The sequence below is a fragment of the Mustela putorius genome, unplaced genomic scaffold, assembly GCF_011764305.1.
Source record: "Mustela putorius furo isolate JIRA1106 unplaced genomic scaffold, ASM1176430v1.1 tig00000145_pilon_pilon_pilon, whole genome shotgun sequence".
Lineage (NCBI taxonomy): Eukaryota > Metazoa > Chordata > Mammalia > Carnivora > Mustelidae > Mustela > Mustela putorius.
In genome coordinates this window covers 11,258,766-11,283,095 of record NW_025421294.1, presented here as the reverse complement: position 1 = coordinate 11,283,095, position 24,330 = coordinate 11,258,766, and the positions used below count along the sequence as shown (strand labels likewise).

The window sequence follows — 24,330 nt, the reverse complement described above, 5'->3', positions numbered from 1 at the left end:
TAGTATAAGTAACAAATACTTAGTAAGTGTCTAGGATGTATCAGACAAATACTGAACCTAGAAATTCAGCAGTGGTATTGGTGGAAGGAAGAGGTAGAGGCAGACTGTGCATTCAGTGGGCTTGCACAGTATGTGTGGTGAGAATGTTACGAGAGGGAAACCCGTCAAGAATAATGAAAGACTACCTAGGCTTGGGGTTAAGGAAGGTTCCGTGCAGAAGGTAACACCTAAATTAAGACCTAATAGACAGTCAGGAGACAGCCAGGCAGAGGTGCCTGGGTGGCACAGTTGGTTAATTGTCTGACTCTTGGTTTGAGCTCAGGTCGTGATCTCAGGGCCCTGATCTCAGGTCATGGGATTGAGCCCTGCACCAGGTTCTGTGTTCAGCATGGATTCTGCTTGGGATTCTCTCTCCCCTCTCCCTCTAACACTACCCCTGCTCTTTCTCTTCTTTCTCTCTCTCTCAAATAAATAAATAAATCTTAAAAAGAGAGAGAGAGAGAGAACCAGGCAAAGAGGCTGAGGGAATAATGTTGCAAAGAAGGGACGGCATGTGTGAGGACCCAGAGAATAGGGTATGTTCAAGAACCCGAAAGAAGAGAAATGCTGTTTAAGTCTAAGTGTAAATGGGGAGGGGCAAGAGGAAATTAGTACCTATGAGCAAACAGATGACACAGGGCTTTGTATGACAATAAGAGGAGTTTGGACCTTATCTTAACAAAGCAGATACCCACAATATCAGAATACCATCTTGGAAGGCAGAGATGACACTGATTTTTCCCCAAACCATAGTGTAGTGCAAGAATCTCCCAGCTGCCCAGAATATGGGAAGCACGATGCTGAGATTCAGGATATAGGAGGAACTGATTTCAAGAAGCACATGTCTGTGAGTTACAGAATTAGCAGCACTCTCCAGTGCTTTATTAAGGCTCCCATAGCTTTTAATTTAAATTCAGCTCCTGTAGCTTTGCATTTTGTGATTCTCCCAATAGAGAAGGGAATTAAGCAAACGAGAGAGACTCAAACAAAAGGAAGCCCAGAAGATGGTAAATTGCCAGGCGCAATCAAGGCTGATGAAGGTGTGACTGCAGCTATTGACCTATGCTGTTGCCATGGAAACCAAAGCTCTGTGGTCCTGGAGTGCTTTGCCTTTTTAAGGACAGATCAGTCTTAGAGAATAGTTAAGACTGCAAATTACCGAAGTTGGATCATCCATGGCCACACGTATTCCACACTCTTTTTTGTGACAGAGACATTGGGTCCGAGGCAGGCTCCCTAGAAGCCCAGAAGCTATCAGGGGTTAATCAGCGAAGGACAGAGTTTAGCTGTTGCCTCAGAGCCATAGCCCCAGCTCCACTATACTAGACGGACATATTAATTGTGATAATTTGGGAGGAGGGATATCATTAACTGGGTTTTTACAAAGTAACGTATGATTTTTAAATAATCAAATGAGGAGATCTGAAACCCATGAAGCAAATACATACAAATGTACTTTCTCTTTCTCTTCTAAGGTGTGTGTGAGGAGACTGTAGTCCTTTTTAGCTTCCTGGCAATGGAGTGCCTTCTAAGCACCAAGCACCATAATAATGCTTTGTGTGAATTATCTTTCTTTGTTCACCCACAGCCCTATTACAAGGATAGTGTGTTATTATCCCCATTTTATAGGAGAAGATTGAGATTTAGGGAAGTTAAAATTTGGCCACAGTGCTACATATTAAAAAAACATGCAGGCAGTATTTGAACTCCATCATTTGGCCACCAGACACTGCCTCATTTTTTTTTTATTATAGCATTTTGGGTAGATTATAATATCTTCTGTCTTACTATTATGGAATTTCAAATCTAGGGAATAACTTGGAAGTCATCTAAACTGACTTCCTCATTTTGAAAAGAACAGTGAGACCCAGGAAGTTTCTGTCACTTCCACAAGTGAATTAATTCCCCCAGGGAATTAATGACTAACAGAGACCAGAACTCTGGGCTTTTCAACATACCTTGCTGCCTTTCTTATCAACTGGAAATACAAACTTTGTATTTGTCTTTTTTTTCCAAGTCTTTCGCATAGCTACCTCTTGAGTCTTCTTTAAGACCTTGCCTTTTCTCTGTTCTGTTTTAGCTGAGCATTCTCTTCTCTGTGTCTAGAAGTGGTGCTGATTTATTCAACATGAAGCATAGGCAGGCCTAAAAGAGCAGAGCATACAGATTTTGTAATGCATGTGGCTCTTGTGCGGCTGGAACTCTGCAAGGAGGGCAATCGGTCAGAAGCGGAGGGGTGCACCACAGGTTCTCTTAGCCATTCTTTCCTAAAACGTCCTCTTTTGTTACCTTGTCTCCTCTGGGAGAATTCGTCTAGACTATATACACTTTTAGGTCAATTATCTAGTAAGAGAAAAACATGAGCCGTGGAAGAGGAGCACTGGGGGGCAGGGCAGAGGGGCAGGGGGAGGAAGTGGGGAAATGTCTGTGGCAACTGCATTGCAGCAGAATGGCTGGAGAGTGAGTTCCAAGGAACAGCTAATGACAAAGTAAATATCCTCTCTGGGCCGGTATGGCCAGGGCCTGCAAGCTATTTTCAGTCTGTTTGTTCCAAGAGACTTCAAGGAGAACATTGTGCCTTACCAGCAAGGGAAAAACCTGACATTCCATTTTAAGGGAGAATCCCATTTTAAAAGCAAGAGATGAACAAGCAAAAGCAAAGCAATGGTTACTTTTTAATTTGCTAGATCAACTAAGGAAGACTTCGAGCAAGAATCTGGGAGAGGACTGGAAAAGAAGAGAGGGAAAATTTAACCAAGGGGGACTGAGGAGCTGCACAAGAAAGGGAAGCCTCCATGGAGTTATAGGGGCCTCGTGGAGGCCTCAAGAGAAAAAGTTCTGGTGAAAGTTGAAATCGCACACTTCTGTAGAGGCTAGGCAGGGACATGTAGTTGTGAATTAGACCTGCTAAAGGGCAGCTGGGTGCTGAGTCTTGAATGTGGGGTAAGTAGAACAGCTGCCCGAATTGTCCTACCTTTTAGGACACTGTGCTTCCCAATCAGTAATCCAACAAAATGTCTCCCTTAGCTCTACATCATGATGCAGTGGTTGTTTCTGTCACTTCTAATGCCTCATGCAGATCTTTATTTTACCAATGAAACTGTTTCTAATTCAAGGATAGTATAGTACTAAAGGAAACCAGAGGGGAAGTGGAACTCTCTTCATCTAAGAACAATTTTCATTTCCTCTTTTAATTAGCTGTGTTACTTAATATAACAATACCTTCTTCACCCACCTGTGTTGAACAAGAAAACTTTGAGGCTTCATTGTGGAAGAATCTCTCCCATTGCACTTACTGGGAAAAAAATAAGAGATCTTACTCTCACCCCCTTTTCTTTTTTTAAAGATTTTATTTATTTATTTGACAGAGAGAAATCACAAGTAGATGGAGAGGCAGGCAGAGAGGGGGGGGGAAGCAGGCTCCCTGCTGAGCAGAGAGCCCAATGCGGGACTCGATCCCAGGACTCTGAGATCATGACCTGAGCCGAAGGCAGCGGCTTAACCCACTGAGCCACCCAGGCGCCCCTCTCACCCCCTTTTCAAAGGCCAGGTTAAATCCCAGGTCATTTATGAATACCAGAAATCCAAAATGACCTGTCCACTTGTCCACTTCCTTCCTTTACCCATCTACCCATCCATTTATTCACTCAGCCTTCCACTCATCCAACAAATATTTAGTGAGAGCCTATTAGTTATTAGGCATTGTAATAGTAGGGACAGAGGACTCAAGACTGGATAAAAACATGCAATGCCTGTAGTCTAGATGAAAGCCCAAAATAAAAAATCACACAAACAAATGCAAAAATAGAAATATAAATAAATGTTCTGAGGGGAAAAAGAAACGTGGTGATATTAAATCTAATAAAAGATCTTGAACTTGACATCTTCAGGCAGTCAGGGCAGCCAACTTACACACTAGTTTACCAATGTACTAATTACATAAGCAGAATTTACCTAGAAAGAAAACAAGAATTAATGACTGCCTATCTGCAAAAGAGGCCCATTATTATAGAACATTATCATTTGTGTTGGCTTGTTTGTTTAAAAGAAAGGGCAAAATCTCAAATTGCTTTGAAGGGTTTGTAATTACTATTTAAAGTAATTAGAAGGAAACATGAAAATGTTGGTTGGGAAAATTCTACAGAGATTAGCATTCTTTACACAGGTCTGGCATTAAATATTTCTTTGCAGTGTCACAAAGTGGAGGAAATAAATGTTAAAACTTACCGCAAACCTGTAGCTATATCACAGTTCTAGGGAAAATAATTCACACAAAGCATTATTATAGTGCTGGGTGCTTAGAAAGCATTCCATGGCCAGGAACCTAAGAGGACTACAGCAAAAGTTATCCTCTCCGAGCCAGAAAATCCACAGCTGAGAAGTGGTAATAAGAAGTGGTAATAATAACTCTGAAAGCTTACTGTGAATACTGAATGTGGGGTGCCTGGATAGCTTACTCAGTTAAGTGTCTGCCTTCAGATTAGGTCAGGATGCCAGGGTCCTGGGATCGAGCCCCACATTGGGCGCCTGCTCAGTGGAAAGCCTGTTTCTCCTTCTCCCTTTGTCCCTCCCTCACTTGTGCTCGCTCTCTCTCTCTCAAATAAATAAAATCTTTTAAAAATATAAGTGAAAATACCTCCAGCATTAAGGTTATTTAATGCCCTGAGATGTGTGTAAAGCATTCATCTGCTGAATAACTCATCTCAGTTACCTTACCTACCTATCCTTGCTGGACTCTTAAAGACTACTTTCACATTTTTTTCTCCGAAGACTTTGTGCATTGAAATATTTTTCTCAATGAAATCAGCTTGATTGATTCTATAATAATTCCATTTGTGATTTTCAAGGATCATGAACTTTTAACTACAAGTCAGAAATTCTGATTGGCATGGTTACAACTGAATTTATATATTTTTCAAATGAAAGAAACCAGAGTTGCCTACACCATTTCATCATCATTTTTGTAATTCAAAATAGCTACCTCTCATGTGAATAGCAAAGCAGCTTTGGTCCAAATTCCTTTCCAGGAAAACTCAAGAACGCCAAGCCAAGAGCAAGGTTGAAGGAGGTGGGACTGGAGGTAGATGAGGTATGTGTCCCACCCCACCCCAATAGTTCGGAGGGTCCCGATGCACTAAGAAGAACTAACTCCCTAATTTCAACATGTGTTGATGAAAAAAATATGTATCTATACCTGTATTTAGACTCAAAACCATACACTTCGTTGTTTCTCAGCTTTCCATTGATTCTCCCATTAAGTCATTGACTCACATGTGTGGTATGATTCTGTTGTCACAATGAGGTCTCATCTTCTGAAACTTGCAGACTTATTTTTTGATGAACTCTAAAACAAAGGGTATTGAAAATAGCACGGTCAAGTCTGTATTTCTGCCCTAAAGTTGGCTTTTTGTACACCTTGCTTCCTGTCCTTGGCTGCCACATTTTGCAAGCCGCCCTCCATAGAGCATTATAGAGTGCCTTGAGAAATTCTCATGATAGGTTCAGAAGTAATATCTTGGGGGGGAAAAAAGTCCATAAAAATTATATGCACTCCCTTCTGGCCATGGCATGTTGATATCAGTTACCTCTTTTCAATTGCCAAGGTTGTCAGTATGGTCTGGGGTTACTTTCCTCACTTTAAGCTGTGAGTTGAGTGTGTGTACTTGCCTAGGAGTAAGGATGGTAGAGAGCTGTTTTTGCCCAGGTCGAGGTGATTTAAGGGAGTCAAAAGTCCTACTCTTACATCCCTACTGTCTGTCACAGAGTTTAAAACTCCCACTACTACTAAGTTTTCCCTTTATCCACAGTTTCTAGAATTACTTTGTTTAGATGTCTAAAGATATACAAAAAAATGTATAAGATCAGTATGTGATGTGATCTTCAACAATTACCGCTTCTTAATACTTTCATGAGTTGATGTTTCACATAAGTGACAGGAATTTGGAAAAGAATCACTACACATTTGACTGACTAATGAACTGCTTTCTTCTAAGACAAATGGTAGCTGAGTGCAGAGGTTGTGGGTTACCGGCTAGGTCTGGGGGAAGGATACCATGTAAGTTTAGACAGCTTTGGGTAAAAAGATAACTTGAGAAAATAATGCCAAATTGTCTTCATTTTGCTTCTATGCTCTCCCCTCCTGGTCCTTTATTATCCTTTCTAATCTCTGACTTTCATCAGTATGTCTACTTAATTCACAGTGTCTCTCATGGCCCTACAGGCATAAATGCATGCACTAGCTCAGCACAATATTAAACTGAGGGTACAGATATATGAAAGGCAATTCTCTGCCTCAGAGGAGTTTATGTTCTGCTTAACCTTTTAACCACTTTTTTCACTTTCAAATCGTGGACTAATATTGCCACTCACTTGTTAATTTGCATTATTATGCCTGCAAACCCTTGAAACCCAGCATGATTCTAGGTATAACATGCATTCCTTTATTTAAAAAAAAAAAAAAAAAAAGAAGAAGAAGAGCTTTCCTATGCCAGGGACCATTCCAGACTGTAGTGACAGAAAGATGATCTCAAAGAACTCAGAGACTATTGTGAAAGCCACAAAAATTAACCAACAGCTTTAGTATACCACGATAAGTGCTATCTGTAGTAGAAGTGCACGTTCATAGCTATGTGAACAGAGATGAGGAAGTCTACATCTGCTCAAGGGGGTGAAGTGTGTCATCTGGACGAAAGTCATGTTGAGCTAAGATTGAGGAATGACACAAGTTTTCATGGCTGTCGAAGTTCCTGGAAATATTATACACCTGTCTTGATATGGGAGACAATCTGGGCCTAATCGCTCTGGGGACCCTATAGGGCATCATGAGAAAACAAGAAGCATCGTGATAAATTCTGGGGCAACCAGACGTCAGAGGGAGTTTTGATGCTTGGAAAATATTAAAAGTGAGAGAAAGCCTCAAGAAAGAGATGTGGAAAGCTGTTAACATAAACATACATGCACACTTTTTCTTAGTATTTTGTAGAAAATATATATGCGAGTATAAATAGACATTTCAAACAGAGGAAACTTAATAAGGGGATCGGTTACAAAAGTGTTGCGGGATATTTAATAAGGCGGTTGTTGCAAAGAGATAATTTTACACAGATAGTTTTACTCAGTAACTGCAGGAATCAGTTCCCTCCCCTACTGTAGGGAGAACCAAAGTGAAACGGGGCGGCGTAGAGGCCACAGTTACCTTGCGCCTGAGGCCGCTGCCTGGGAAATCATACTGTGTGAGTAGGAACCCAGGAATGGATGCTCCTCAGCCACTTACTGCAGGAGTCCCACCAGAGGGTGGAACCAAAAGCTTCTCACTTTATCCCACCTTCCCATCTAACAAAAAGCCAATTGACAAGCAGGTCTGGAAGTTTGCAAAATATGTGTACAGCTTCCTATCTCCAGGAGTATAGAGGAAAATGTGGAAGAATGACTGTGGGGTCAAGAGATAGTTGACACTCTCTGGTGATCACACGTCCCTGGGAAATCCCTTGCCTTCTTCCTTCTTTCTCCGCCACCAGGTCTTCACCCACAAAAAACAGTATAGAGGACACATACATAAGTGTTTCCATTTTCTTCCTCATTATCCACATACATAGTCATGTCATGTCCACTCTCGGGAAATGGGAAATCTAAGTATGTCCTAGAGCAAATGAGAGAAAGTATGAACGAATAGGGGAGATGCAGGTTTAGGAGTGAGCCTTTAAAAACTAAGCAGAGGAGGCTAGTAGTAATTATCTCAGAAAAATAAGTTTCCTCCATTCTCAATCCGTTCTTTACCAACACAAAGAATAGAATGTATCCACTTAGTTTATACATTTATGCTTTCCTTTGATATTTTTAGGTCAGCATATCTTGTTCACTCTCACTGTTACAGATGTAAGTAGAAATTAAGTTGTATTTTTACAGCCAACAGTTTCTGATAATGAAATGTGACAAAGCTAATTCCAATAAGCTACTATTCATGTTGTTCAAATATGCTCTATTGTACATATTTGGGTAGAAAAATAAGATGTATCTGCTTCAAAAGGAGATTAAATGGCTAAAGATTAGAGAACAATGACAAGTAGAAAACTCAATAGAAGAAACAAAAATAGATACATAGCCAAAGAAAGAAGTTTCTGTTTTCAGTTTAATTTATGGAAGAGTTCTGTTTTTAATAAGAAAAATAATTAACATTTGTTGATCTTTAAGAGATTAATATAAAAATGAAAAAGGAGTTAAAGTAAACACAGTCGAGAAAAATTTTATGCTTTTGCTTTTATATTTCTTTTTCCTTTGTGTAACCTTGAATTTTTAAAGGTACCACATGTCAGTGGTCCACAATCATACAATATTCTTTTGGGTACATGTTAAATGGTAATTAGTGTCACTCGATTGGAAATTTAGAAGAAGACGTCAAGCAATGCCAGGACTTAAGAATATAAAGCAAAATTCATACCCTTCAATTCATTTGCAAAGTTATGAAAGCATCCTAAAACTACTAGATATCTGGAGGCAGTTTTTATTGCGTGGGGTCCTAATAGATATATTTAAGAGGTTGGAAGGATTTTACCATAATCTCATCTCTCAGGTAATTCCATTGAATAAGGGAGTCCTGCAGACCTTTCCTCTAGTTGTTTCTTCTTGCTAGAATGCTTTCCCCAAGATTTCCACTTAGCTGATTTCCTCACTCTGTTCAAGCATGACCACTGAATGTGCCTCACTCACTTTATAATAGCAGCTGACACTTTCCAAAGGCAGCAAAATGTCTTAAGATGTCAATTAGCCAAAAAGAGCAACTCTAATAGACAAATTTTTAAAAATGTAACAGTAATGTATTTACATATTTCAATACTCAAAAGAGGAAGAGAGTTTACGCTGAAGTTTACCTTTTTGTCCCTTCCCATACTTCCCACTCTCACTTCTTCTTCTTCTTTTTTTTTTTTTTAAAGATTTTATTTATTTGACAGAGAGAGATCACAAGTAGGCAGAGAGGCAGGCAGAGAGAGAGAGAGAGGAAGAAGCAGGCTCCCTGCTGAGCAGAGAGCCCAATGCGGGACCCAATGCGGGACTCGATCCCAGGACCCTGAGATCATGACCCGAGCCGAAGGCAGCGGCCCAACCCACTGAGCCACCCAGGCGCCCCCACTCTCACTTCTTGATGCCAGCAAAGGCACTGTGATCGGGGACATAACCTACACATTAGTAGTGGATCACTCCACAGGATGGAGCCCATGGCCAGTTCCTCTGTTAATAAAAATATGGAGAGTTTACACTATTACAGGACACATGCCCCTGAGACATGTTACATAGTTTAATGGACCGCGATATTTCATTTTCTATCTCATATGGATAATTACTTTAAAGAAATCCCTGGAGCACCAAAACATTACGTTGTGATGTAGAGTGAGTGTTATTTCTTTGGAGAGCAGTGATCAATTCTTTAATGCCTGTGGGGATCACCTCATAGAGAAGAACATTCATGACTATTTGTATTTTGTTTAATGGTTGTATTAGTCAAGATTATACAGAGAAACAAAATATATGTGTATACATAAGCACACACATATGTAAACAGATTGATTGTAAGAAATCAGCTCACCTGATTATGAAGACTGGGAAGTCACATGATCTGCCTTCTGCAAGCTGGAGACCCAGGAAGGCAGGTGGTGAGAGTCGGACAGCTGATGGTGTAGATTCTTGCCTAGATCTGAAAACTGAGACCAGAAGTGCCAAGGGTAGGAGATATTTATTCAGTTCAAACACTGAGGCAGAGACAACAGGAACCCACCCTTCCTTTACTCTTTTGTTCTCTTCAGCCCCTCCAGTGATCTGGTGAAACCCATGTGCATTGGGGAGGGCCATTTGTTTTATTCAGTTCACTGACTCAAAGGCTAATATTTTTGGAAAACAACCTAACAGACACCCATAGAATAATGGGCATCCTCTGGTCTGGTCAAGTTGACATAAAATTAACCATCACAATGGTCAGTTTTTAAACAACATATTTCATAAATGAAACATAACACACAAATAATTAAATTTCCTCTCAATGTAAACAAGAAAGAGGAAGTTACTGTGTGACTCATCTTTGTGAATAATTCAAACCCTCTAAAAAGGCAAAGCTTACACATAAACTTAGCAGATTTATTATTCTACTAACACTTAGAACTAGTCTATAGTTTCGGTAACATGAGCTTAATTAATTCCTTTATTGCTTCCCACTTGATGTTAATGCTTTCCAGGGATATATCTACGCTCATTTTGATATATAACTAGAGCTGTAGTAATGTTTATTTTGATAACTTCTTGCAGTAAGAGTAATTTTAGCAGACGCACAAGTCATAAAATACCTTCTCAGACCAGCCAAGGATTTTTCATTAGCAACAGATGGGACAAAGAATTTGACTGCTTTCCCCTAAGTGAGTCTCTTTTAGTGGACACATTTTATTTTATTTTTTTCAAGACTTTATTTATTTATCTGACAAAGAGAGAAAGATCACAACTAGGCAGAGGCAGGCAGATAGAGGGGGAAGCAGGCTCCCTGCCGAGCAGAGAGCCCCATGCGGGGCTCAATCCCAGGACCCCAAGACCATGGTCTGAACTGAAGGCAGAGGCTCAACCCACTGAGCCACCCAGGCACCCCAAGTGGACACATTTTATTTATTATTTCACTTACTTTCACTTAAGTCCTCATTTCTTGTGTGGATATTATTATTGGCATTATTTTATCTTCTGGTGTCTTCCCCCAGACATAATGTATTTTTAGGTCATCACTTTGCTAGCATTTCACACTTCACTGTCTTGTCATTATATTATGTTATTATGCTATGACCTAGTCTGTTAGCATTATTATAAACAGATGTATTCCTTATTAGAATTTTATTATCAGTAGTACTATGTAGGAGCTTTGCCTTCTGGCCACAAGGGGTTAACTGTAGGTAGTTAGCTCTCCTCATAAAGAGCATTGATTTATTATTTATTATCCTGGAATAGTGTTGATTTCCTTCTCCACTTGGCCTTGTGTGCTACTGATACCAACACCCTCTTAAACTCCATTTTCACCTGATTTTTATATTGGAACACCTGGAACGCTCATTCCTTTGTAGTTTTGGTATAGATTCCATTTTTTTCCCCTAGAACTTCTTGGTTTTCTCCAGGCTTCTTTTCTTTATTCTTTTCCCTATGCACAGATGGAAGCAAGAGCATGTCTATTTTTTATAAACAGACGTAGAGCAGCTATATAAAATTACAGGAAACGGAACACCTTTATATATAGTAATGTTAAAGAACAAAAATTCAACTGAGTAAATTTGAAGATCTCATTAGCTTTATTAAGCAATTCATGAATTGGACACCATCCCAGCTAGTGGAGTAGAGCAGAGCTCCAAGGAATTGCACCAAATAGAAGGTTTTTATAGGAAGGAGGTTGGGGCAAGGAAGTTATTATCAACAATGGAAAAGAAAGGATTGTTTCAGATAAGGTCACCTTTCCTTAACAGAGAGTCTCATTAGAAAGATCACCTCATCTTCCTTTTTTAGAATGTTTAGGGCCTATGTGACAGATTATTTCGTTGGTGCTAACCAGCTAAGACTACACTTCTGGAGAGAGATTGAAATTGCCGGTAAGTTAGGTATTAAGCCCCTGTTTGGTTACTTGGCCTCAGTGGCTCCCTTTTGGGCACAATTTATTTTGTTTCTTTTTTTTTTTTTTTAAACAGTAGTAACTTTTTTGTTTGTGTTAAAGTCATTGTAAATTTAAATATACCCTATTATATTCACACTTTTTTGCAGTGCTAGTATCTTTTAAAAATATTTATACAAACTGTTCTCTGTAGACTGATATTAGGAACTTCCTGATTTTTACAGCAAACCTTTTTCAACTTAACATAGCAATTATTACATCTGTTGTTGTTTAAAGTTCAAATGATCACAGCTTGACTGATGAAACCATTTTGTGTGGGTTTATCCTTTCAACACTGCCTTCTTCTTGGTAAAAATTGGACATATTCTCGTATTTCTCTCTCCTAAGACATGGAATTCATTGCTTTTCTGCAGTATCCCTTGCCTCTTAGTTGAGGAGAGTATGAGAATAAAAAATCTCGGTGCTAGGATAGCACAAGAGTGTCAGGGGTGAGCAAAAATGTTCCTTCTGCATTTGATCTATTTTCATTAGTAGCAAAGGTAAAATACATGTGTGTGTCTATGTGTGTCTATACATAGGTACACACATGTATATACACACACAAATTTCTTTTTTTTATGAATTTTTAAAAATTTTTTATAAACATATAATATATTTTTATCCCCAGGGGTACAGGTCTGTGAATCGCCAGGTTTACACACTTCACAGCACTCACCATAGCACATACCCTCCCCAATGTCCATAACCCCACCCCCCTTCTCCGAACCCACCTCACACATTTCTTTTTTTTTTTTTTAAGATTTTTTTTTAAATTTATTTATCAGAGGGTGGGGGAGAGAGCGAGCACAGGCAGACAGAATGGCAGGCAGAGGCAGAGGGAGAAGCAGGCTCCCTGCTGAGCAAGAAGCCCGATGTGGGACTCGATCCCAGGACGCTGGGATCATGACCTGAGCCGAAGGCAGCTGCTTAACTAACTGAGCCATCCAGGTGTCCCACACATTTCTTTTTAAGGAGTGAATTCACACTGATTTTTCTATTTAAACATACAATGTTTCATCAGCAACTAAGATTTCCTCTACGTGAACAGATATGGCTTTTTTTTTTTAAAGACTGTGTTTATTGATTTGAGAGAAGGAGTGACAGAGAGAGAGCACAAGTAGAGGGAGTGGCAGAAGGAGAGGGAGAAGCAGGCTCCCCTGACTTGGAGCTGGATCCTAGGCCTCTGGAATCATGACCCATGCCAAAGGCAGACACTTAACCTACTGAGCCACCCAGGCACCCCAGAGACAACAGTTTGATGTTCCCACCCTGACAGATACTACATTACTACAGAAGAAAATGCTTAGCTAATGATCATGCTCAGCATTTCACCCTATTTCTGCTAAATGATGAAGTCTCACCTTAATCCTGCCAGCAGTTCTATTTTTGAAGTGGAGGACTTGCTTTATAGAATGCATTTTACTAGAGTCGTGATCCCACGGCCAGGGGATGCATGGGAGTGCCACCAGGCAGTCATGCAGGGCTGCGAGCTGTGAAGGGCCCCCACACCAGCTTTAAGGCTCTGCAACCACTCCCTTATGATTCACCATCATTTTTGAACAAGTCTTTGCATTTTCCTTTGCCACAGAACCCTGCAAATTATATAACCCAGTCCTGCCCATAATGCATGAGCTAGTAGATTAGAATTTAAGGTCCTGGTTCCTTTACCCTTTTATTCATCCAAAGTAAGCAGCAAGTTCTTAGCATGTGTCCTTCCAATGAATTACAAATCATATTAAATCCCGGAGACTCCCCAATTCCCATATGCGATTCAAATGCTGTATCACCGACAGGAAAATCAGCATGAATATTTGATTGGTTACTTAAAGTCCCTGGGAGACTTAAAACTACAGATTTCTGGAACCTCCCAAAATGAATCCAAACCTTTTGGAATGGAAGAGAGTAATCTGTACTTTTACAAATCTCTTGGCTTTGTTTTGTTTTGTTTTATGCCCGTGAGTGGTATGGAACACGAGGCTCCGTTACATTAGGCTGTCGAAATCTGTGACATGAGCTGCTTGTGTTACCAAAGTCAGTTCCTATTGGGTATTTATCTGATATGATTTCTGTCTGTTTCTGTGCTACAGCAGGGTACCTCTGTGGAGGGAGCCAGCAATTACTACTCTCATCCACTGTGGGTGTGAGACCTCTTAGTTCTCCTAATCATGCTCAGCTAACACTGCCAGCAAAACATTGGCGGAGTGAGTCCTTTTCGTGTCTAGTTGTTTTTTCCCCTGACCCCAGATGTCTATTTCCTGTGGTAACTATGTGGGCTTTTCCATTATAACTTATTCCCCTTTCTCCTTCCTGAATCTGATGTTAATCACAACTGTTACTTTCTTCTGCTTGGCCTTGCTGCTTTTGTGGGGAAAAGAGAACAGAAGACAGGAGCGAAGCAGAAGCAGAAGTACCATTTTAATGTAGCCACCTGGCAAGTTCTTGGTGCTATCCTGACACTTACATGGCATAATCATTGACAAGGAATGGATTTTTTCCTACTGCACTCTTTTCCTGAGGTACAGAGTCTAGGGCTTGTGAGATCCTCAAGGAACCAGGACCTTAGACAAACAACCGAAAAAGGAAGAATTAACTCTAAAGGCACAAAATAAAACTGCAAATACAGAATTAGTAAGTGCTAACTAAATATATTTTACATTTACTTAATTATTCCTATTAATCATCATATAAATTCATTATATTTGAAAATAATTTGTAAGAATTCTTCATTTTGCAAGAATCCCTGAATATACCTAATTATTGCTGAGAATTATAATCAAATGTTAATTAAATGCATTACCTGTATGCAAATAATTTCAGAAACAAAATTATAAGATCCATTTCAATTTTTTAATGAGAAAAATATGTTTAGGGACACAAAAGTCAACTTAAAGCACTCCAAGTAACCCAAACTAAGACAATTTGAGCAATAAAATAAATAACATTAGATTACAACCTAAAGTATAAAATTAATAGCTGTGAGTCTGACATAAATAAGTTTGTGAATATAAAAATTTATTTCATGTGAGATCTGGATAGTTTTTATGTGTTTAAATACTGTAGGGAGGAGCACCTGGGTGGCTCAGTCGGTTAAGCAGCTGCCTTCGGCTCAGGTCATGATCCCGGGGTCTTAGGATCGAGGTCCACATCAGGCTCCCTGCTCTGCAGAGAGCCTGATTCTCCCTCTCCCTCTGCCTGCTGCTCTGTCTACTTGTACTCTCTATCTCTGTGTCAAATAAATAAAACCTTAAAACCTTAAAAAAAAAAAGAAAGAAAAGAAAAAGAATGCTGTGGGGACACCATGAAACCTAAGATTGCCAAAAGACCCCTAAGGTCTTAAGATGACCCCATTATGTACACTGCCTACAGGCTCACATCCCTGCTTTAATACAAGTTTTTTTTTTTGAAAGTCAGATTATAGTTGAAACTATTAGTAAACATTACCCCAACCTGCTATGTTGTAGTGATAATTTAAAATGTTTTGCTAAAGCAAAGTATAATGCCGTACCTCAATATTAAAAACGTCAAATAAATACATAGCAGAATTTGTCAGTCCCTTACCCTCCTCAGTAGTTCCAGATGGTTCTGCAGAATTATGATGCTCTGGGGAACACAGTGTGTAGTTTTTTGATAGAGAAAGAAAAGCTGAGCCTTTGAAGATAAGCCACGGAATTGGAGAAAATAATTGGAATAAACCTGATGTAGGGCATATATCCAGATGATATTAAATACTCTTACAATTCAAGAAGAAGATAAAAAGACTAAGGAATAGCAAAAAGTATAAAGAAGCACTTCACTAGAGAAAATAATATGGATGACTAATAAGCATATGAAAAATTTCTCAATACTGATAGTCACTCAAGAAATGCAAATTAGCATGGGTCACCTGCCAGAATGGATACAATCAAAGGACTCCATCCCAAATGTTGAGGAAGCTGAGGAACAGCTAGAACTCTCACACCTTGCAGAAATGCACAATGGTACAGCTACATTTGAAAATAGTTGGCAGTTTCCTAGAAAGTTAGATGTCTGTTTACTCTGAGACTCAACACTCTCTCTCTTAGACGTTTGCTGAAGGTACATGAAAACATATACCCATAAGGAGACCTGGAGGCAAATGTCTATAGCACCTTTATTCACTTCTGAGTATTACTTACTTACTTCTCTAGGGGAATAGGAACTCAAAAGTGAGCAGTAATGTTCACAAGCTGTCTTTGCTGTAAAGTTGAAGTTTCAAAAATCTGAATTTGCTACAAAATACTGTTTAAAAGTTAAATACTTCCTCCAGAGCCAAAGTATCATTGAATGACATTTTAACACACAACTCAGTCTTTTAAACTTGAAAAACTCATTACTTAATGTGTTCAGTAGGAAACAGAGTGTTCGCAGATTCAAAGCATGCTTTTTTCATAACAGATGCTGTAACTTGCTAATAGTATTTTTTTAATTACACTAATTTTAACACCTATAATCTTAACAGTTTCTATAGAATTCATATTTTAGAAATTCTCAGCACTAGTTTTAGATTTCCACATTTACTTGACTATCACAAAGTGAACTCACATGTTAACTGACTATGGATTTTTACCTACCACATCTCAGAATATTCTCTTTTACCCCTCAGACACCAAGCAAGAAATGATAGTGCAAAGCCCGGGAGGCAATTTTATAACAGGAATTTTTTTAAATTGTCACATAGTAGAGAATCTCCATTAGCATCTTCTCAGAATAATATTGTTAAGTCATATGTGAAGTATGCTTTTATCCGTTTGCTTTCTATGCCTTCTGCAGAAACTAGAGATGTTTTCAGAGTTCCTTTCAGACAGATTCTTAAAATTCTCTGCATTATTGAGCTAATGGTATCACGTAATTATGAAAGTTGTCTATTCTGGGCACCTGGGTGGCTCAGTCAGTTAAGCATCTGGCTCTTGATTTCCACTCGGGTTGTGATCTCAGGGTCAAGTGTTAGCATCTTGAGACTTGAGTCCCGTGTCAGAGTTTACACTCTGCCCAGTGGGCTGGAGATACTCTCTCTTCCTCTCCCTTTCCTCCCTCTGCCCCTCCCCCTGCTCATGCTCTCTCATTCTCTCTCTCTCTCAAAAAAAAAAAAAAATCTGTCTGTTCTTCCTCTAGGAGTCTTCACTTATCCACCATATACTTAGTAATTTTGTAGCCCCATGTTTGTTGTGTCTTCCTCCTCCTTGCTGGCTACTCTTTCTCCTGGCCAACCTTATTCTGATTAATATTTATTTCCTACCTAAAAAGTGACCTTCAGTAGCTTTCAGACTCAAAAGAAGAGTGAAAGTGTGCTATTTTACTGCAATGCCCAAATATCTTGGGCAAAATTGTAAAATGATGGAAGCAATTTTATATTCCCTTTAAGCATGGCTCGTCTTTTTCCTCCTTCTCTCCCTGTCTTGGCACCTTTTTCTTGGTATCTTTTCTATCTCTCTCTTCTAGACCAGTGCCAGATTCTCTGTATAAATTAGTGTGTTTGTTTCCCAGGAGAGAAAATCTACATTTGAGAGGACCTCCAACAACCAGTTGTGGGATTCGAATATCCCTGGCAACTTGATAAGGAGCATATTGGGGAAGGAAGAAGTAAAGGGGAGGTGAAAGGTAAAGGGATTTCTTCTTGCCCCATTTGAAATGTACAGATGATTAGCTACAGTGTCAGTGCATTTGGCTGAGCCTAAACTTTGCTAGACTCATTGAAAATGGATTGAGGTCATCACTATAATGAAAATGAGACTGGAACACACTATTTAAATATTTTATGTGAAATCCCACAATTGATACAATGTAAAAAAAAATCCTTGCTTAAAGTTGATGAGGCTGTGCCATTATTCTGATGAGTTTCTGTACATTTGTTTCACTTTTCAAAATAAACTATAACTCAGTGGTTCTCTCTCCCCCACCTGCATGCAACTTATTCTCTCTTCCACATTTTCTACAAGGTTCCATTAGGAGGGAATCACATATGTCTTCTCCCAGATGCCTGCTCTGGTTTTTCAGGTGATCATCCGAAAAGAAAGAAAGAAAGAAAGAAAGAAAGAAAGAAAGAAAGAAAGAAAGAAAGGAAGGAAGGAAGAAAGAAAGAAAGAAAGAAAGGAAGGAAGGAAGGAAGGAAGAAGGAGAGAGAGAGGGGAGGAGGGAGGAAGGAAGGAAGGCAGGAGAGAAAGAAAAGAAATCTCACACAAACTCTTTTTAAATAGTGAGAGAACACAACTTTACTGGTTAATTAAGGGCATGAGCTTTGAAGCCAAACACACCTGAATTTAAGTGCTGGTCCTGCTCCTTCTTACATATTTAACCTTGCTAAGCCTCGGCTTTCTCATCTATATAAAGCAGAGTTAATAATATCTTCTCAAACCATTGTCAATGGTGCTGTAATGGTTCCCTAACAGTGTAAAGACACTTCCAAATCATTGGGGAAATCTCTAAATCTACCTAAAAACCTGGAGTTTGCTGGACAGAATGTTTTTGGTGATAAAATACAACCTGGGTTCTTTACAGTTTTCTTCAAATCTTTCTTCATTATTTTAACACTATGGTATAAACTTTATTATTATTTTTAAAGATTTATTTATTTATATGAGAGCAAGAGCATGGGTGTGGGTGGAAGTGGCAGTGGGGGAGGGAGAAAGAGAATCCAAGCTGAGAGGGATCCCACCTCCATCCCAGGACCCTGAGATTATGACTTGAGCAGAAACCAAAAGTTGGTAACCAACTGAGACCCAGGCACCCCAATTCTATAAACTTATTACAAAGTGGGGAGTCTGGTTCAGCCGGTTTCTAGTTGCATCCAAACCACCAAGAACTCCTCGTTCTTGTCTTTCTGAGTTCTCTATTTTCTGTCAGTGATTCTGGAGGTCACAGAGAGGCAAGGAGCAGAGATGGGGAGTGAGAGGTATGATAGGCAAGGAGATTGGGGTGAAAAGTCAGTTTAAACAAGATGGTTTCACTCATATGTGGAACATAAGGAATAGCACAGAAGACCGCAGGGTAAGGGTGGGAGGACTGAATGGGAAGAAATCAGAGAGGGAGACAAACCATGAGAGACACTGGACTCCGGCAACCAAACTGAGATTACAGAAGGGAGGGGAGTGAGGGGATGGGGTAATTGGGTTATGGGTATTAAGGAAGGCACATATGGTGATGAATGCAGGGTGTTGTACACAGCTAATGAATCATTGAACACTACATCAAAAACTAATGATGCACTCTATGTTGGCTAATTGAACATAATAAAAAATTGTTTTAAAGAAAAAAATTAATAGGATTGACCATTTGCTTAAATTATTTTTAAAAATGTGTGGAAGCTAGGCAATGGGTTCATAGAGTTTATTATAATCTGTTACCTTCTTTTGTATAGATTTGAAACTTTCCATTATATGTAATATATATAATGCATGTGTATGGATACACATACATATACATATGTGTGTCTGTGTGTATATGTACAGGAAAGATAGAAATGGACTGTGCTTACCTGTCAACAAAGGCAGGGGAGAAATAGAAAAAACCAGGTGATAAACATTAATAAACATTAATTTTTTTCCTTGCCCAAGTACTGCATTGATTAAGGAAGTCAGAAGTGCAAGAAATATGGAAAACAAAGTCATTTGGTTTTAATTATTAAAATTTATTTATTATTTATTTATAAATAATTTATTTATATTTATTTACTATTTATTATTTTAATAAAATTATTATTTATTATTTATTATTTAATTTATATTATTTATTACCGATATTGGTCAGTTTAGAAATGTGGCTTTGGGTATATGAGGCAAATGTACTTGCTAATGCTGCCTCTGTAAATTGGAGGATTTACTTCTAGCCATAGCACACCTGTATATCCACATCCTTTCCTTGTTGGAGTTGTCCTTGTATAACTTTGCTCTTGGAGCAAAGTAAAGTGTGTGGGTCTCTATGGGTAACTATATCCCAAAAGAAGAAAGGGAGGGAAAGGACCATGGACATCCATGCCCAGTTCTTCCTTCCAGGCTCACCAGCATCCCTGGAAAAGTGAGCAAGAGGGTGGCAGAGAAGAGCTAAGGAAGGTCCTACATGAAAGGGAGTAGTTTGAGAGGGATATAAGGGTGCCTCCTTAAATGACCAGTGAAAGCTTTTATTTGGGAAGTCAGTCACTATTGACTAATACACTTTTTGCAGTTCTACCCATCTGTTTTGGTTATAGATTAGATTCTTTGCTTTATTATGCCTCTCTCTGAAGACTTCTGTTGACCCCATCAAAGGTAGCTTGAGTCTTGAACTTTTGCTTAACATGATGAAGATAGAATATGGAAGAAGTATGGCCTAAAATTAGAAGGTGGCCCCAGAAGTACCTTTTTTCTTGGGCCTGGTTAGAAGCTGGATTTACTTATTTGTTCAGGCAGATTCATTTGATGCTTCAGAGGAAGATTATTCTTTTACATTGATTGTGGTTCTTGAGAGAGAATTTAAAATTCCAGAAGATATTTCTGGCATACAGAAGCAAATTATCAAAATTTTCAATCTATTTGAAAATATACGCTACAACAATGATATTTCTGTATGCCAGAAATATCATTGTTGTAGCGTATATTTTCAAATAGATTGAAAATTTTGATAATTTGCTTTTAAAATGCTCCCCCAAAGATTCAGCAAGTAGGGTTAAGAATTGAGGACTACACTTTTTTTTTTCACAGACATGCTTGGCCATTTTATGACTGTTTTGTCTTGTGATATCGCATAGGCTTTAAATATCCACTATTGTCACATCAAGATATATTGCCTTTCTAAAAAACTCTTATAGACCTATATTTATACCCCTTTTGTGATATTTATTCCATAGCCTGTCTTGCACCTACTGGGTACTGTTCTTGCCAGCCCTGCAGAAATGTAAGTTCCTAAAGAGCTGGGGTTATAGCTACATCACTTCCTTGTTATCACAGTGCCTGGTAAATAATAAGTGTTCAATAAATGTTTTCCAAATGCACAAATAATCACATGGCAAAAAACAAATAGAATTTCCTGCTTTTTTTTTTAAACATTCCAGATTGTTTGATGTGCTTCCTCTTGCTATTATTCTTTCCTACACACATCTTTTTGTGACCAAAGGTCCTCTGCCTTTACATATTCTTTTCTGATATACTCTTTATTGAGTCATATGTGATTCTCTTCCATCTATTTCTATATTCCCCCATCTCCAGATTTTCTAGGCTTAAAATATACCCACCAAAAGATGATAACATTGGGCAGAGAAAATAGACTGAATTAAAATCCTTTTTGTATTTTTTAAAACACTTGGTTTATCAAAAAGAATATATGCAATTTTTTAATCAAATACTGTAGAAGACCATATAGTATAAAGACAAATAATTGGCCCCAGATGTTACCAGCCCCATTACCTCCCTCTCTTCTTGCAATCACTTGTGATGGTATTTAGATCTTTTTATAAATAACTACTATATTTCTACATAGGAGATATACACCACAATTCATTGGTCTTCATATGATTGGTTAGGTGTTAACCCACTTGGCTCACACTCATATCATCTTCTCTCTGCTTTTCACACATAGATGTATTTTCCATTGATTACCACTGGAACATGAAGTAACATGCCTTAAGCTTTTATTTTGTCATGTATAAATGATTTCTCTTAACATTTTTAATATTAATTGCCTACTATGGACTGATTTTTTGTAGCCCCCTATCCCACACCCAAATTCTTATGTCGAAACCTAATCCTCAATGTGGTGGTTGATGGGGAGTTTGGGGGGAGATTAGGCATGAAGGTAGGGCCCTCGTAAATGGGTAAGTGTTTTATAAAAGATGCCCCAGAGAGTTCCTTCACTCTTACTGCCAGGTGAGGACATGGCAAGAGATGGCTGTCTCTGGATCAGAAAGCAGGTCCTCACCAGACACAAAATCTGCCCACGTCTTGATCTTAGATTTACCGGCTTCCAGAATTGTGAGAAAAACATTTCTGTTGTTTATAAACTACTTAGTCCATGGTATTCTGTTATATAGCCCAGGTGGCCTAAAATAGCCCCCACTGCACCATCATTTGGGCACATTTGTCCAGTGCACAACCTGTACAGACGTACACTGAGCTCTAACTTTGTCCCTCTTTTCCTCCTGTTTTCATTTCTCACTACTATTAAATGTACTTCACTTTCAACCTTTATATTCTATTTTGTGACATAAATATATGTATTTTGTATATAGGTTGAATACTATGTCCATATATTATTCTTTATAGAAAAAGAAGTTATGATTATACTTCCCTTTTTGTACTGCTTTTTAAAAAAAATTTATTATTTAGAGAGAGTGTAAGTACGGGGAAGAGCAGAGGGAGACGGAGGGAGAGGGAGGGAGAGAATCTCAAGCAGACCCTACACTAAGTACAGAGCCTAATGCCAGGCTCAATTTCACTATCCTGAGATCATGAACTGAGCTGAAATCAAGAGTTTGATGCTTAGGGGAACCTGAGTGGCTCAGTTGGTTAAGCCTTTGCCTTTGGCTCAGGACACGATCTTAGGGTCCCGGGGTTGAGCCCCGCAGGGAGCTTTCAGCCCCCTGCTCAGCGGGAAGCCTGCTTCCCCCTCTCTCTCTGCCTGCCTTTCTGCCTACCTGTGATCTCTTTCTCTCTGTCAAATATATAAATACATTTTTTTTAAAAAAGAGTTGGATGCTTAACTGACTGAGCCACCCAAGGATTCTGCTTTTTCTTTTTCTGAAATTGCCGTTTTCCTTTTTATTCTCTTCTCTCTCTCTCTCTGTTTCTTCCTCCCCCTTATTTGGAAAATTCCTTCCCTTACTTAAAGTAAGACTATTTCATCTTGGCATCTTCTGCATGTAGGGGTTTTGTAATTATTTTCTTGGGTTGAAGCCATCATTTTCTGGAGACTATGTCTTTTTTTCTTTCTTTTTTTCTTTTAGTTTCCTGTCTTGTTTTACCAGGTTGGACCACAGCCTCATGTAACTGCCTACAGGAGAGATAGTGTCACATTTCTTGAAAATCTAAATTATCTTCTCTCTGCCTTCAAATTTCATCGATAATTTGGCTGAGAACAGAATTCTAGACTGAATACTATTCCTCTCAGAATTTTGAGTCATGATCCCACTGTCTTCTAGCATCCAGTAGGTGAGATGCTGATTCTCAGTCGGATCTTGTCTGGTTTTGTTTTTGTTTTTTTTTTCCCCTGCCTTGCTTGTCATCATACTCTACCACCAGTAGAGATTTTAACATGTTCTCTTTCTCCTTCTTGCTCTAACATTTCATAATGGTTGCCCAGGTATTGTTCTCTCAAAATCAGCTTTTATGATATTCTAGTAAGCTTTTGCTTTTAAAATATATTTGCTGATTTTTTCACCTCCATTTTCTCTGCTCTTTCTTTGTGAAACTAAGGCAGATATTATATTAAATATTGTTTGTTTGCAGATCTTATTTTATCTTTACCTTCCTATTTCTAGCTTCTTATTTTAGATACTGTAATAGGTTATAGCCACAAGACAGCATGGATTCAAATCTCACCTTCCCAACTTATTGTCTGTGTGATTGCATCAGAATTGGTTCAGAATTTCTGAACCTTTCTTGCTTAACATTTCCTCACCTGTAGGCTGGATAATAGTGGTATCTACTTCTAAGTTTGTTTTGAGGACTAAATGACTTAGTTCATTAGCACAGTAGCCATTAACAGAGTAAGTACTTGTAAAATGTTAGGTAGTCTTTTTGGAAATAGCAAAGCAGTTAAATTCATTAGACGCTAGAGCTAGACTGAATGGGTTTAATCCTGACTCGTTAGCTAATGGACCTTGGACAAGTTGCCTAATCTCTGTATCTTTCAACTATAGAAAAATGCATTGTACCATTACGTACATCATAGGCTTGTATTAATTAAAATGCTAAGGATAGTTCCTGGCTATTTGGGAAAGTTTTTTGACTCCATCTTTCAAAGTGAGAATAACTTTTATTTTATCAACTGTGTTTTTAATTTCCAAGACCACTTTCTTGTTTTCCAATAGTTTCTTTTTTTATAGCATCCTGTTTATGGTTTGTGGATACACTATCATCTCAAATTTTGAAGTTGCTAATTGTATATTTGGTTCTCAGAATAATCTTAATTTTTTTCCATTTGATCTTCAAAATGTATTTATGTTTTTCTTTTATTTTCTTTTAGAAGCCTTTCCTAAAAGGCCAGTCAGCTACAGTTGGCCCTTGAACAACAATGGTTTGAACTACAGGGGTCTATTCATACACGAGTACTTTTCAATAAATATGATATAGTGCTGTAAATGTATCTTCTCTTCCTTAGGATTTTCCAAGTAACATTTTCTTTTCTCTAGATTATTGTATTGTAAAAATATTGTGTATGTTATGCATAATGTGCAAAATGTGTTATTTGATGGTTTATGTTGTTAATATGGCTTCCAGTCAACAGTTTGGGGGAGTCAAAAGGTATATATGTATTTCTTTTTAAATTATTAACATATGATGTATTATTTGTTTCAGGGGTACAGGTCTGTGATTCATCAGGCTTACACAGTTCACAGCACTCACCATAGCACATACCCTGCCCAGTGTCCATCCCCCAGCCACGCCATCCCTCCCACCTACCTCCATTCCAGCGACCCTCGACCC

General features: G+C 38.7%; 1 long non-coding RNA gene across 2 annotated transcripts in view; it reads right to left on the bottom strand.

Annotated features, from left to right (window-relative positions):
- LOC106005065 overlaps positions 1-9,819 on the bottom strand; it is a 45,736-nt gene extending 35,917 nt beyond the window's left edge. The window contains exons 1-3 of one of the 2 annotated variants that reach the window (XR_006605324.1): positions 9,620-9,819; positions 5,234-5,383; positions 3,275-3,334 (exon numbers count right to left, since the gene is read on the bottom strand). This is a non-coding gene — a long non-coding RNA (uncharacterized LOC106005065). The remainder of the gene's footprint in view (positions 1-3,274; positions 3,335-5,233; positions 5,384-9,619) is intronic. The other variant, XR_001178213.2, reaches the window with a different exon arrangement.
- Positions 9,820-24,330: the final 14,511 nt, after the last annotated feature.